General features: G+C 38.8%; 11 non-coding genes across 11 annotated transcripts; all 11 read right to left on the bottom strand.

The window, feature by feature from the left end:
- Positions 1 to 254: 254 nt before the first annotated feature.
- TRNAR-ACG (transfer RNA arginine (anticodon ACG)) lies at positions 255 to 327 on the bottom strand. Its single transcript has one exon. It is a non-coding gene; the product is annotated as a tRNA-Arg (tRNA).
- Positions 328 to 1,970: 1,643 nt separating this feature from the next.
- Positions 1,971 to 2,043, bottom strand: TRNAC-ACA (transfer RNA cysteine (anticodon ACA)). Its single transcript has one exon. It is a non-coding gene; the product is annotated as a tRNA-Cys (tRNA).
- Positions 2,044 to 3,622: 1,579 nt separating this feature from the next.
- On the bottom strand, positions 3,623 to 3,694 carry TRNAH-GUG (transfer RNA histidin (anticodon GUG)). Its single transcript has one exon. It is a non-coding gene; the product is annotated as a tRNA-His (tRNA).
- A 1,648-nt stretch (positions 3,695 to 5,342) lies between these two features.
- On the bottom strand, positions 5,343 to 5,414 carry TRNAH-GUG (transfer RNA histidin (anticodon GUG)). The gene has a single exon. It is a non-coding gene; the product is annotated as a tRNA-His (tRNA).
- An 8-nt stretch (positions 5,415 to 5,422) lies between these two features.
- TRNAC-ACA (transfer RNA cysteine (anticodon ACA)) lies at positions 5,423 to 5,495 on the bottom strand. The gene has a single exon. It is a non-coding gene; the product is annotated as a tRNA-Cys (tRNA).
- A 432-nt stretch (positions 5,496 to 5,927) lies between these two features.
- On the bottom strand, positions 5,928 to 5,999 carry TRNAH-GUG (transfer RNA histidin (anticodon GUG)). Its single transcript has one exon. It is a non-coding gene; the product is annotated as a tRNA-His (tRNA).
- Positions 6,000 to 6,500: 501 nt separating this feature from the next.
- TRNAH-GUG (transfer RNA histidin (anticodon GUG)) lies at positions 6,501 to 6,572 on the bottom strand. Its single transcript has one exon. It is a non-coding gene; the product is annotated as a tRNA-His (tRNA).
- A 2,875-nt stretch (positions 6,573 to 9,447) lies between these two features.
- Positions 9,448 to 9,520, bottom strand: TRNAC-ACA (transfer RNA cysteine (anticodon ACA)). The gene has a single exon. It is a non-coding gene; the product is annotated as a tRNA-Cys (tRNA).
- A 1,005-nt stretch (positions 9,521 to 10,525) lies between these two features.
- Positions 10,526 to 10,597, bottom strand: TRNAH-GUG (transfer RNA histidin (anticodon GUG)). The gene has a single exon. It is a non-coding gene; the product is annotated as a tRNA-His (tRNA).
- Positions 10,598 to 12,903: 2,306 nt separating this feature from the next.
- Positions 12,904 to 12,976, bottom strand: TRNAC-ACA (transfer RNA cysteine (anticodon ACA)). Its single transcript has one exon. It is a non-coding gene; the product is annotated as a tRNA-Cys (tRNA).
- Positions 12,977 to 13,981: 1,005 nt separating this feature from the next.
- Positions 13,982 to 14,053, bottom strand: TRNAH-GUG (transfer RNA histidin (anticodon GUG)). The gene has a single exon. It is a non-coding gene; the product is annotated as a tRNA-His (tRNA).
- Positions 14,054 to 15,648: the final 1,595 nt, after the last annotated feature.

Raw genomic sequence — 15,648 nt, 5'->3', positions numbered from 1 at the left:
CCAGATTTCAAGAAAATTATTCACAAAGAAATGATTCAAAGTATGGAAAGATAGCTTCACAATAAGCAGTAAAGACAAATTGTGCAAGCACATTCAAAGAATCTGCTTAGTTTCTTTAATTGTCCTTATCTTCAATATTGTAAAGAAATGGATGTGTGAGAAATAAAATGAAAATGCCGTGACACAGCTTCGAACCAGGGTTGCTGCAGCCACAACGCAGAGTACTAACCACTATACGATCACGGCAACTTAAACGAGCCAGGTAGGAGTCGAACCTACAATCTTCTGATCCGTAGTAAGATGCGTTATCCATTGCGCCACTGGCCCAGCTGTCTTATGCCATTTTGGAGTGTTCATCATGTTTTTGAACCTGTTTCAAGCTTTGATGGTTATTGAAGTATATACAGAATCAAATTTTGAGAGTTGACTGTACACTTGCTGCAGGGCTTATTTCCCATAAACATCTCACAAACAATTTTTTTGTGACTGCAAAATGATCTTTTCAGCCTGTGATGAACTTGCTCAGAGTCCATTCATTTGAGTTTCCTGTATTCAGGAATTTATGTCAGCTTTCCAGATTTCAAGAAAATGATTCACAAAGAAATGATTCAAAGTATGGAAAGATAGCTTCACAATAAGCAGTAAAGACAAATTGTGCAAGGACATTCAAAGAATCTGCTTAGTTTCTTCAATTGTCCTTACCTTCAATATTGTAAAGAAATGGATGTGTGAGAAATAAAATGAAAATGCCGTGACACTGCTTCGAACCAGGGTTGCTGCGGCTACAACGCAGAGTACTAACCACTATACGATCACGGCAACTTAAACGAGTCAGCTAGGAGTCGAACCTACACTCTGCAGATCCGTAGTCAAACGCGTTATCCATTGCGCCACTGGCCCAGCTGTCTTATGCCACTTGGAGTGTTCATCATGTTTTTGAACCTGTTTCAAGCTTTGATGGTTATTGAAGTATATACAGAATCAAATTTTGAGAGTTGACTGTACACTTGCTGCAGGGCTTATTTCCCATAAACATCTCACAAACAATTCTTTTTGTGACTGCAAAATGATCTTTTCAGCCTGTGATGAACTTGCTCAGAGTCCATTCATTTGAGTTTCCTGTATTCAGGAATTTATGTCAGCTTTCCAGATTTCAAGAAAATGATTCACAAAGAAATGATTCAAAGTATGGAAAGATAGCTTCACAATAAGCAGTAAAGACAAATTGTGCAAGCACATTCAAAGAATCTGCTTAGTTTCTTCAATTGTCCTTACCTTCAATATTGTAAAGAAATGGATGTGTGAGAAATAAAATGAAAATGCCGTGACAAGGCTTCGAACGATTGCTGCGACCACAACGCAGAGTACTAACCACTATACGATCACGGCAACTTAAACGAGCCAGCTAGGAGTCGAACCTACAATCTGCTGATCCGTAGTCAGACGTGTTATCCAATGCGCCACTGGCCCAGCTGTCTTATGCCACTTGGAGTGTTCATCATGTTTTTGAACCTGTTTTAAGCTTTGATGGTTATTGAAGTATATACAGAATCAAATTTTGAGAGTTGACTGTACACTTGCTGCAGGGCTTATTTCCCATAAACATCTCACAAACAATTCTTTTTGTGACTGCAAAATGATCTTTTCAGCCTGTGATGAACTTGCTCAGAGTCCATTCATTTGAGTTTCCTGTATTCAGGAATTTATGTCAGCTTTCCAGATTTCAAGAAAATGATTCACAAAGAAATGATTCAAAGTATGGAAAGATAGCTTCACAATAAGCAGTAAAGACAAATTGTGCAAGCACATTCAAAGAATCTGCTTAGTTTCTTCAATTGTCCTTACCTTCAATATTGTAAAGAAATGGATGTGTGAGAAATAAAATGAAAATGCCGTGACCCGGATTCGAACCGGGGTTGCTGCAGCCACAACGCAGAGTACTAACCACTATACGATCACAGCAACTTAAACGAGCCAGGTAGGAGTCGAACCTACAATCTTCTGATCTGTAGTCAGACGCGTTATCCATTGCACCACTGGCCCAGTTGACTTATACCACTTTGGAGTGTTCATCATGTTTTTGAACCTGTTTCAAGCTTTGATGGTTGTTGAAGTATATACAGAATCAAATTTTCAGAGTTGACTGTACACTTGCTGCAGGGCTTATTTCCCATAAACATCTCACAAACAATTTTTTTTGTGACTGCAAAATAATCTTTTCAGCCTGTGATGAACTTGCTCAGAGTCCATTCATTTGAGTTTCCTGTATTCAGGAATTTATGTCAGCTTTCCAGATTTCAAGAAAACGATTCACAAAGAAATGATCAAAAAAATGATTCAAAGTATGGAAAAATAGCTTCACAATAAGCAGTAAAGACAAATTGTGCAAGCACATTCAAAGAATCTGCTTAGTTTCTTCAATTGTCCTTACCTTCAATATTGTAAAGAAATGGATGTGTGAGAAATAAAATGAAAATGCTGTGACCCGGATTCGAACTGGGGTTGCTGCGGCCACAACGCAGAGTACTAACCACTATACGATCAAGGCAACTTAAACGAGCCAGTTAGGAGTCGAACATACAATCTGCTGATCCGTAGTCAGACGCGTTATCCATTGCGCCACTGACCCAGCTGTCTTATGCCACTTGGAGTGTTCATCCTGTTTTTGAACCTGTTTCAAGCTTTGATGGTTATTGAAGTATATACAGAATCAAATTTTGAGAGTTGACTGTACACTTGCTGCAGGGCTTATTTCCCATAAACATCTCACAAACAATTTTCTTTGTGACTGCAAAATAATCTTTTCAGCCTGTGATGAACTTGCTCAGAGTCCATTCATTTGAGTTTCCTGTATTCAGGAATTTATGTCAACTTTCCAGATTTCAAGAAAATGATTCACAAAGAAATGATTCAAAGTATGGAAAGATAGCTTCACAATAAGCAGTAAAGACAAATTGTGCAAGCACATTCAAAGAATCTGCTTAGTTTCTTCAATTGTCCTTACCTTCAATATTGTAAAGAAATGGATGTGTGAGAAATAAAATGAAAATGCCGTGACACGGATTCAAACCAGGGTTGCTGCGGCCACAACGCAGAGTACTAACCACTATACGATCACGACAACTTAAACGAGCCAGGTAGGAGTCGAACCTATATATTCTGATCCGTAGTCAAACGCGTTATCCATTGCGCCACTGGCCCAGCTGTCTTATACCACTTTGGAGTGTTCATCATGTTTTTGAACCTGTTTCAAGCTTTGATGGTTGTTAAAGTATATACAGAATCAAATTTTCAGAGTTGACTGTACACTTGCTGCAGGGCTTATTTCCCATAAACATCTCACAAACAATTTTCTTTGTGACTACAAAATAATCTTTTCAGCCTGTGATGAACTTGCTCAGAGTCCATTCATTTGAGTTTCCTGTATTCAGGAATTTATGTCAGCTTTCCAGATTTCAAGAAAATAATTCACAAAGAAATGATTCAAAGTATGGAAAGATAGCTTCACAATAAGCAGAAAAGACAAATTGTGCAAGCACATTCAAAGAATCTGCTTAGTTTCTTCAATTGTCCTTACCTTCAATATTGTAAAGAAATGGATGTGTGAGAAATAAAATGAAAATGCCGTGACCCGGATTCGAACCGGGGTTGCTGCGGCCACAACGCAGAGTACTAACCACTATACGATCACGGCAACTTAAACGAGCCAGGAAGGAGTCGAACATACAATCTTCTGATCCGTAGTCAGATGCGTTATCCATTGCGCCACTGGCCCAGCTGTCTTATGCCACTTTGGAGTGTTCATCAAGTTTTTGAACCTGTTTCAAGCTTTGATGGTTATTGAAGTATATACAGAATCAAATTTTGAGAGTTGACTGTACACTTGCTGCAGGGCTTATTTCCCATAAACATCTCACAAACAATTTTTTTTGTGACTGCAAAATGATCTTTTCAGCCTGTGATGAACTTGCTCAGAGTCCATTCATTTGAGTTTCCTGTATTCAGGAATTTATGTCAGCTTTCCAGATTTCAAGAAAATGATTCACAAAGAAATGATTCAAAGTATGGAAAGATAGCTTCACAATAAGCAGTAAAGACAAATTGTGCAAGCACATTCAAAGAATCTGCTTAGTTTCTTCAATTGTCCTTACCTTCAATATTGTAAAGAAATGGATGTGTGAGAAATAAAATGAAAAATCCGTGACACTGCTTCGAACCAGGGTTGCTGCGGCTACAACGCAGAGTACTAACCACTATACGATCACGGCAACTTAAACGAGCCAGCTAGGAGTCGAACCTACAATCTGCTGATCCGTAGTCAGACGCGATATCCATTGCGCCACTGGCCCAGCTGTCTTATGCCACTTGGAGTGTTCATCATGTTTTTGAACCTGTTTCAAGCTTTGATGGTTATTGAAGTATATACAGAATCAAATTTTGAGAGTTGACTGTACACTTGCTGCAGGGTTTATTTCCCATAAACATCTCACAAACAATTCTTTTTGTGACTGCAAAATGATCTTTTCAGCCTGTGATGAACTTGCTCAGAGTCCATTCATTTGAGTTTCCTGTATTCAGGAATTTATGTCAGCTTTCCAGATTTAAAGAAAATGATTCACAAAGAAATGATTCAAAGTATGGAAAGATAGCTTCACAATAAGCAGTAAAGACAAATTGTGCAAGCACATTCAAAGAATCTGCTTAGTTTCTTCAATTGTCCTTACCTTCAATATTGTAAAGAAATGGATGTGTGAGAAATAAAATGAAAATGCCGTGACACGGCTTCGAACCAGGGTTGCTGCGACCACAACGCAGAGTACTAACCACTATACGATCACGGCAACTTAAACAAGCCAGCTAGGAGTCGAACCTACAATCTGCTGATTCGTAGTCAGACGCGTTATCCAATGCGCCACTGGCCCAGCTGTCTTATGCCACTTGGAGTGTTCATCATGTTTTTGAACCTGTTTTAAGCTTTGATGGTTATTGAAGTATATACAGAATCAAATTTTGAGAGTTGACTGTACACTTGCTGCAGGGCTTATTTCCCATAAACATCTCACAAACAATTCTTTTTGTGACTGCAAAATGATCTTTTCAGCCTGTGATTAACTTGCTCAGAGTCCATTCATTTGAGTTTCCTGTATTCAGGAATTTATGTCAGCTTTCCAGATTTCAAGAAAATGATTCACAAAGAAATGATTCAAAGTATGGAAAGATAGCTTCACAATAAGCAGTAAAGACAAATTGTGCAAGCACATTCAAAGAATCTGCTTAGTTTCTTCAATTGTCCTTACCTTCAATATTGTAAAGAAATGGATGTGTGAGAAATAAAATGAAAATGCCGTGACCCGGATTCGAACCGGGGTTGCTGCGGCCACAACGCAGAGTACTAACCACTATACGATCACGGCAACTTAAACGAGCCAGGTAGGAGTCGAACCTACAATCTTCTGATCTGTAGTCAGACGCGTTATCCATTGCACCACTGGCCCAGCCGTCTTATACCACTTTGGAGTGTTCATCATGTTTTTGAACCTGTTTCAAGCTTTGATGGTTGTTGAAGTATATACAGAATCAAATTTTCAGAGTTGACTGTACACTTGCAGCAGGGCTTATTTCCCATAAACATCTCACAAACAATTTTCTTTGTGACTGCAAAATAATCTTTTCAGCCTGTGATGAACTTGCTCAGAGTCCATTCATTTGAGTTTCCTGTATTCAGGAATTTATGTCAGCTTTCCAGATTTCAAGAAAACGATTCACAAAGAAATGATCAAGAAATGATTCAAAGTATGGAAAAATAGCTTCACAATAAGCAGTAAAGACAAATTGTGCAAGCACATTCAAAGAATCTGCTTAGTTTCTTCAATTGTCCTTACCTTCAATATTGTAAAGAAATGGATGTGTGAGAAATAAAATGAAAATGCCGTGACCCGGATTCAAACCGGGGTTGCTGCGGCCACAACGCAGAGTACTAACCACTATACGATCACGGCAACTTAAACGAGCCAGTTAGGAGTCGAACATACAATCTGCTGATCCGTAGTCAGACGCGTTATCCATTGCGCCACTGGCCCAGCTGTCTTATGCCACTTGGAGTGTTCATCCTGTTTTTGAACCTGTTTCAAGCTTTGATGGTTATTGAAGTATATACAGAATCAAATTTTGAGAGTTGACTGTACACTTGCTGCAGGGCTTATTTCCCATAAACATCTCACAAACAATTTTTTTTGTGACTACAAAATAATCTTTTCAGCCTGTGATGAACTTGCTCAGAGTCCATTCATTTGAGTTTCCTGTATTCAGGAATTTATGTCAGCTTTCCAGATTTTAAGAAAATAATTCACAAAGAAATGATTCAAAGTATGGAAAGATAGCTTCACAATAAGCAGTAAAGACAAATTGTGCAAGCACATTCAAAGAATCTGCTTAGTTTCTTCAATTGTCCTTACCTTCAATATTGTAAAGAAATGGATGTGTGAGAAATAAAATGAAAATGCCGTGACCCGGATTCGAACCGGGGTTGCTGCGGCCACAACGCAGAGTACTAACCACTATACGATCACGGCAACTTAAACGAGCCAGGTAGGAGTCGAACATACAATCTTCTGATCCATAGTCTGATGCGTTATCCATTGCGCCACTGGCCCAGCTGTCTTATGCCACTTTGGAGTGTTCATCATGTTTTTGAACCTGTTTCAAGCTTTGATGGTTATTGAAGTATATACAGAATCAAATTTTGAGAGTTGACTGTACACTTGCTGCAGGGCTTATTTCCCATAAACATCTCACAAACAATTCTTTTTGTGACTGCAAAATGATCTTTTCAGCCTGTGATGAACTTGCTCAGAGTCCATTCATTTGAGTTTCCTGTATTCAGGAATTTATGTCAGCTTTCCAGATTTCAAGAAAATGATTCACAAAGAAATGATTCAAAGTATGGAAAGATAGCTTCACAATAAGCAGTAAAGACAAATTGTGCAAGCACATTCAAAGAATCTGCTTAGTTTCTTCAATTGTCCTTACCTTCAATATTGTAAAGAAATGGATGTGTGAGAAATAAAATGAAAATGCCATGACACGGCTTCGAACCAGGGTTGCTGCGACCACAATGCAGAGTACTAACCACTATACGATCACGGCAACTTAAACGAGCCAGCTAGGAGTCGAACCAACAATCTGCTGATCCGTAGTCAGACGCGTTATCCAATGCGCCACTGGCCCAGCTGTCTTATGCCACTTGGAGTGTTCATCATGTTTTTGAACCTGTTTTAAGCTTTGATGGTTATTGAAGTATATACAGAATCAAATTTTGAGAGTTGACTGTACACTTGCTGCAGGGCTTATTTCCCATAAACATCTCACAAACAATTCTTTTTGTGACTGCAAAATGATCTTTTCAGCCTGTGATGAACTTGCTCAGAGTCCATTCATTTGAGTTTCCTGTATTCAGGAATTTATGTCAGCTTTCCAGATTTCAAGAAAATGATTCACAAAGAAATGATTCAAAGTATGGAAAGATAGCTTCACAATAAGCAGTAAAGACAAATTGTGCAAGCACATTCAAAGAATCTGCTTAGTTTCTTCAATTGTCCTTACCTTCAATATTGTAAAGAAATGGATGTGTGAGAAATAAAATGAAAATGCCGTGACCCAGATTCGAACCGGGGTTGCTGCGGCCACAACGCAGAGTACTAACCACTATACGATCACGGCAACTTAAACGAGCCAGGTAGGAGTCGAACATACAATCTTCTGATCCGTAGTCAGATGCGTTATCCATTGTGCCACTGGCCCAGCTGTCTTATGCCACTTTGGAGTGTTCATCATGTTTTTGAACCTGTTTCAAGCTTTGATGGTTATTGAAGTATATACAGAATCAAATTTTGAGAGTTGACTGTACACTTGCTGCAGGGCTTATTTCCCATAAACATCTCACAAACAATTTTTTTTGTGACTGCAAAATGATCTTTTAAGCCTGTGATGAACTTGCTCAGAGTCCATTCATTTGAGTTTCCTGTATTCAGGAATTTATGTCAGCTTTCCAGATTTCAAGAAAATGATTCACAAAGAAATGATTCAAAGTATGGAAAGATAGCTTCACAATAAGCAGTAAAGACAAATTGTGCAAGCACATTCAAAGAATCTGCTTAGTTTCTTCAATTGTCCTTACCTTCAATATTGTAAAGAAATGGATGTGTGAGAAATAAAATGAAAAATCCGTGACACTGCTTCGAACCAGGGTTGCTGCGGCTACAACGCAGAGTACTAACCACTATATGATCACGGCAACTTAAACGAGCCAGCTAGGAGTCGAACCTACAATCTGCTGATCCGTATTCAGACGCGTTATCCATTGCGCCACTGGCCCAGCTGTCTTATGCCACTTGGAGTGTTCATCATGTTTTTGAACCTGTTTCAAGCTTTGATGGTTATTGAAGTATATACAGAATCAAATTTTGAGAGTTGACTGTACACTTGCTGCAGGGCTTATTTCCCATAAACATCTCACAAACAATTCTTTTTGTGACTGCAAAATGATCTTTTCAGCCTGTGATGAACTTGCTCAGAGTCCATTCATTTGAGTTTCCTGTATTCAGGAATTTATGTCAGCTTTCCAGATTTAAAGAAAATGATTCACAAAGAAATGATTCAAAGTATGGAAAGATAGCTTCACAATAAGCAGTAAAGACAAATTGTGCAAGCACATTCAAAGAATCTGCTTAGTTTCTTCAATTGTCCTTACCTTCAATATTGTAAAGAAATGGATGTGTGAGAAATAAAATGAAAATGCCGTGACACTGCTTCGAACCAGGGTTGCTGCGGCTACAACGCAGAGTACTAACCACTATACGATCACGGCAACTTAAACGAGCCAGCTAGGAGTCGAACCTACAATCTGCTGATCCGTAGTCAGACGCGTTATCCATTGCGCCACTGGCCCAGCTGTCTTATGCAACTTGGAGTGTTCATCATGTTTTTGAACCTGTTTCAAGCTTTGATGGTTATTGAAGTATATACAGAATCAAATTTTGAGAGTTGACTGTACACTTGCTGCAGGGCTTATTTCCCATAAACATCTCACAAACAATTCTTTTTGTGACTGCAAAATGATCTTTTCAGCCTGTGATGAACTTGCTCAGAGTCCATTCATTTGAGTTTCCTGTATTCAGGAATTTATGTCAGCTTTCCAGATTTCAAGAAAATGATTCACAAAGAAATGATTCAAAGTATGGAAAGATAGCTTCACAATAAGCAGTAAAGACAAATTGTGCAAGCACATTCAAAGAATCTGCTTAGTTTCTTCAATTGTCCTTACCTTCAATATTGTAAAGAAATGGATGTGTGAGAAATAAAATGAAAATGCCGTGACCCGGATTCGAACCGGGGTTGCTGCGGCCACAATGCAGAGTACTAACCACTATACGATCACGGCAACTTAAACGAGCCAGGTAGGAGTCGAACCTACAATCTTCTGATCTGTAGTCAGACGCGTTATCCATTGCACCACTGGCCCAGCTGTCTTATACCATTTTGGAGTGTTCATCATGTTTTTGAACCTGTTTCAAGCTTTGATGGTTGTTGAAGTATATACAGAATCAAATTTTCAGAGTTGACTGTACACTTGCTGCAGGGCTTATTTCCCATAAACATCTCACAAACAATTCTTTTTGTGACTGCAAAATGATCTTTTCAGCCTGTGATGAACTTGCTCAGAGTCCATTCATTTGAGTTTCCTGTATTCAGGAATTTATGTCAGCTTTCCAGATTTCAAGAAAATGATTCACAAAGAAATGATTCAAAGTATGGAAAGATAGCTTCACAATAAGCAGTAAAGACAAATTGTGCAAGCACATACAAAGAATCTGCTTAGTTTCTTCAATTGTCCTTACCTTCAATATTGTAAAGAAATGGATGTGTGAGAAATAAAATGAAAATGCCGTGACACGGCTTCGAACCAGGGTTGCTGCGACCACAACGCAGAGTACTAACCACTATACGATCATGGCAACTTAAACGAGCCAGCTAGGAGTTGAACCAACAATCCGCTGATCCGTAGTCAGACGCGTTATCCAATGCGCCACTGGCCCAGCTGTCTTATGCCACTTGGAGTGTTCATCATGGTTTTGAACCTGTTTTAAGCTTTAATGGTTATTGAAGTATATACAGAATCAAATTTTGAGAGTTGACTGTACACTTGCTGCAGGGCTTATTTCCCATAAACATCTCACAAACAATTTTCTTTGTGACTGCAAAATAATCTTTTCAGCCTGTGATGAACTTGCTCAGAGTCCATTCATTTGAGTTTCCTGTATTCAGGAATTTATGTCAGCTTTCCAGATTTCAAGAAAACGATTCACAAAGAAATGATCAAGAAATGATTCAAAGTATGGAAAAATAGCTTCACAATAAGCAGTTAAGACAAATTGTGCAAGCACATTCAAAGAATCTGCTTAGTTTCTTCAATTGTCCTTACCTTCAATATTGTAAAGAAATGGATGTGTGAGAAATAAAATGAAAATGCCGTGACCCGGATTCGAACCGGGGTTGCTGCGGCCACAACGCAGAGTACTAACCACTATACGATCACGGCAACTTAAACGAGCCAGTTAGGAGTCGAACATACAATCTGCTGATCCGTAGTCAGACGCGTTATCCATTGCGCCACTGGCCCAGCTGTCTTATGCCACTTGGAGTGTTCATCCTGTTTTTGAACCTGTTTCAAGCTTTGATGGTTATTGAAGTATATACAGAATCAAATTTTGAGAGTTGACTGTACACTTGCTGCAGGGCTTATTTCCCATAAACATCTCACAAACAATTTTTTTTGTGACTGCAAAATGATCTTTTAAGCCTGTGATGAACTTGCTCAGAGTCCATTCATTTGAGTTTCCTGTATTCAGGAATTTATGTCAGCTTTCCAGATTTCAAGAAAATGATTCACAAAGAAATGATTCAAAGTATGGAAAGATAGCTTCACAATAAGCAGTAAAGACAAATTGTGCAAGCACATTCAAAGAATCTGCTTAGTTTCTTCAATTGTCCTTACCTTCAATATTGTAAAGAAATGGATGTGTGAGAAATAAAATGAAAATGCGGTGACCCGGATTCGAACCGGGGTTGCTGCGGCCACAACGCAGAGCACTAACCACTATACGATCACTTAAACGAGCCAGGTAGGAGTCGAACCTATATATTCTGATCCGTAGTCAGACGTGTTATCCATTGCGCCACTGGCCCAGCTGTCTTATACCACTTTGGAGTGTTCATCATGTTTTTGAACCTGTTTCAAGCTTTGATGGTTGTTGAAGTATATACAGAATCAAATTTTCAGAGTTGACTGTACACTTGCTGCAGGGCTTATTTCCCATAAACATCTCACAAACAATTTTCTTTGTGACTACAAAATAATCTTTTCAGCCTGTGATGAACTTGCTCAGAGTCCATTCATTTGAGTTTCCTGTATTCAGGAATTTATGTCAGCTTTCCAGATTTCAAGAAAATAATTCACAAAGAAATGATTCAAAGTATGGAAAGATAGCTTCACAATAAGCAGTAAAGACAAATTGTGCAAGCACATTCAAAGAATCTGCTTAGTTTCTTCAATTGTCCTTACCTTCAATATTGTAAAGAAATGGATGTGTGAGAAATAAAATGAAAATGCTGTGACCCGGATTCGAACCGGGGTTGCTGCGGCCACAACGCAGAGTACTAACCACTATACGATCACGGCAACTTAAACGAGCCAGGTAGGAGTCGAACATACAATCGTCTGATCCGTAGTCAGACGCGTTATCCATTGCGCCACTGGCCCAGCTGTCTTATACTACTTTGGAGTGTTCATCATGTTTTTGAACCTGTTTCAAGCTTTGATGGTTGTTGAAGTATATACAGAATCAAATTTTCAGAGTTGACTGTACACTTGCTGCAGGGCTTATTTCCCATAAACATCTCACAAACAATTTTCTTTCTGACTGCAAAATAATCTTTTCATCCTGTGATGAACTTGCTCAGAGTCCATTCATTTGAGTTTCCTGTATTCAGGAATTTATGTCAGCTTTCCAGGTTTCAAGAAAATGATTCACAAAGAAATGATCAAGAAATGATTCAAAGTATGGAAAGATAGCTTCACAATAAGCAGTAAAGACAAATTGTGCAAGCACATTCAAAGAATCTGCTTAGTTTCTTCAATTGTCCTTACCTTCAATATTGTAAAGAAATGGATGTGTGAGAAATAAAATGAAAATGCCGTCACCAGGATTCGAACCTGGGTTGCTGCGGCCACAACGCAGAGTACTAACCACTATACGATCAAGGCAACTTAAACGAGCCAGCTAGGAGTCGAACCTACAATCTGATGATCCGTAGTCAGACGTGTTATCCAATGCGCCACTGGCCCAGCTGTCTTATGCCACTTGGAGTGTTCATCATGTTTTTGAACCTGTTTTAAGCTTTGATGGTTATTGAAGTATATACAGAATCAAATTTTGAGAGTTGACTGTACACTTGCTGCAGGGCTTATTTCCGATAAACATCTCACAAACAATTTTTTTTGTGACTGCAAAATGATCTTTTCAGCCTGTGATGAACTTGCTCAGAGTCCATTCATTTGAGTTTCCTGTATTCAGGAATTTATGTCAGCTTTCCAGATTTCAAGAAAATGATTCACAAAGAAATGATTCAAAGTATGGAAAGATAGCTTCACAATAAGCAGTAAAGACAAATTGTGCAAGCACATTCAAAGAATCTGCTTAATTTCTTCAATTGTCCTTACCTTCAATATTGTAAAGAAATGGATGTGTGAGAAATAAAATGAAAATGCCGTGACCCGGATTCGAACCGGGGTTGCTGCGGCCACAATGCAGAGTACTAACCACTATACGATCACGGCAACTTAAACGAGCCAGGTAGGAGTCGAACCTACAATCTTCTGATCTGTAGTCAGACGCGTTATCCATTGCACCACTGGCCCAGCTGTCTTATACCATTTTGGAGTGTTCATCATGTTTTTGAACCTGTTTCAAGCTTTGATGGTTGTTGAAGTATATACAGAATCAAATTTTCAGAGTTGACTGTACACTTGCTGCAGGGCTTATTTCCCATAAACATCTCACAAACAATTCTTTTTGTGACTGCAAAATAATCTTTTCAGCCTGTGATGAACTTGCTCAGATTCCATTCATTTGAGTTTCCTGTATTCAGGAATTTATGTCAGCTTTCCAGATTTCAAGAAAATGATTCACAAAGAAATGATTCAAAGTATGGAAAGATAGCTTCACAATAAGCAGTAAAGACAAATTGTGCAAGCACATACAAAGAATCTGCTTAGTTTCTTCAATTGTCCTTACCTTCAATATTGTAAAGAAATGGATGTGTGAGAAATAAAATGAAAATGCCGTGACACGGCTTCGAACCAGGGTTGCTGCGACCACAACGCAGAGTACTAACCACTATACGATCATGGCAACTTAAACGAGCCAGCTAGGAGTTGAACCAACAATCCGCTGATCCGTAGTCAGACGCGTTATCCAATGCGCCACTGGCCCAGCTGTCTTATGCCACTTGGAGTGTTCATCATGGTTTTGAACCTGTTTTAAGCTTTAATGGTTATTGAAGTATATACAGAATCAAATTTTGAGAGTTGACTGTACACTTGCTGCAGGGCTTATTTCCCATAAACATCTCACAAACAATTTTCTTTGTGACTGCAAAATAATCTTTTCAGCCTGTGATGAACTTGCTCAGAGTCCATTCATTTGAGTTTCCTGTATTCAGGAATTTATGTCAGCTTTCCAGATTTCAAGAAAACGATTCACAAAGAAATGATCAAGAAATGATTCAAAGTATGGAAAAATAGCTTCACAATAAGCAGTTAAGACAAATTGTGCAAGCACATTCAAAGAATCTGCTTAGTTTCTTCAATTGTCCTTACCTTCAATATTGTAAAGAAATGGATGTGTGAGAAATAAAATGAAAATGCCGTGACCCGGATTCGAACCGGGGTTGCTGCGGCCACAACGCAGAGTACTAACCACTATACGATCACGGCAACTTAAACGAGCCAGTTAGGAGTCGAACATACAATCTGCTGATCCGTAGTCAGACGCGTTATCCATTGCGCCACTGGCCCAGCTGTCTTATGCCACTTGGAGTGTTCATCCTGTTTTTGAACCTGTTTCAAGCTTTGATGGTTATTGAAGTATATACAGAATCAAATTTTGAGAGTTGACTGTACACTTGCTGCAGGGCTTATTTCCCATAAACATCTCACAAACAATTTTTTTTGTGACTGCAAAATGATCTTTTAAGCCTGTGATGAACTTGCTCAGAGTCCATTCATTTGAGTTTCCTGTATTCAGGAATTTATGTCAGCTTTCCAGATTTCAAGAAAATGATTCACAAAGAAATGATTCAAAGTATGGAAAGATAGCTTCACAATAAGCAGTAAAGACAAATTGTGCAAGCACATTCAAAGAATCTGCTTAGTTTCTTCAATTGTCCTTACCTTCAATATTGTAAAGAAATGGATGTGTGAGAAATAAAATGAAAATGCGGTGACCCGGATTCGAACCGGGGTTGCTGCGGCCACAACGCAGAGCACTAACCACTATACGATCACTTAAACGAGCCAGGTAGGAGTCGAACCTATATATTCTGATCCGTAGTCAGACGTGTTATCCATTGCGCCACTGGCCCAGCTGTCTTATACCACTTTGGAGTGTTCATCATGTTTTTGAACCTGTTTCAAGCTTTGATGGTTGTTGAAGTATATACAGAATCAAATTTTCAGAGTTGACTGTACACTTGCTGCAGGGCTTATTTCCCATAAACATCTCACAAACAATTTTCTTTGTGACTACAAAATAATCTTTTCAGCCTGTGATGAACTTGCTCAGAGTCCATTCATTTGAGTTTCCTGTATTCAGGAATTTATGTCAGCTTTCCAGATTTCAAGAAAATAATTCACAAAGAAATGATTCAAAGTATGGAAAGATAGCTTCACAATAAGCAGTAAAGACAAATTGTGCAAGCACATTCAAAGAATCTGCTTAGTTTCTTCAATTGTCCTTACCTTCAATATTGTAAAGAAATGGATGTGTGAGAAATAAAATGAAAATGCTGTGACCCGGATTCGAACCGGGGTTGCTGCGGCCACAACGCAGAGTACTAACCACTATACGATCACGGCAACTTAAACGAGCCAGGTAGGAGTCGAACATACAATCGTCTGATCCGTAGTCAGACGCGTTATCCATTGCGCCACTGGCCCAGCTGTCTTATACTACTTTGGAGTGTTCATCATGTTTTTGAACCTGTTTCAAGCTTTGATGGTTGTTGAAGTATATACAGAATCAAATTTTCAGAGTTGACTGTACACTTGCTGCAGGGCTTATTTCCCATAAACATCTCACAAACAATTTTCTTTCTGACTGCAAAATAATCTTTTCATCCTGTGATGAACTTGCTCAGAGTCCATTCATTTGAGTTTCCTGTATTCAGGAATTTATGTCAGCTTTCCAGGTTTCAAGAAAATGATTCACAAAGAAATGATCAAGAAATGATTCAAAGTATGGAAAGATAGCTTCACAATAAGCAGTAAAGACAAATTGTGCAAGCACATTCAAAGAATCTGCTTAGTTTCTT

The sequence above is a fragment of the Pseudophryne corroboree genome, chromosome 6, assembly GCF_028390025.1.
Source record: "Pseudophryne corroboree isolate aPseCor3 chromosome 6, aPseCor3.hap2, whole genome shotgun sequence".
NCBI classification, from domain to species: Eukaryota; Metazoa; Chordata; class Amphibia; order Anura; family Myobatrachidae; genus Pseudophryne; species Pseudophryne corroboree.
The sequence above is the reverse complement of the archived record's forward strand: the minus strand, read 5'-3'. Positions and strand labels throughout refer to the sequence as shown.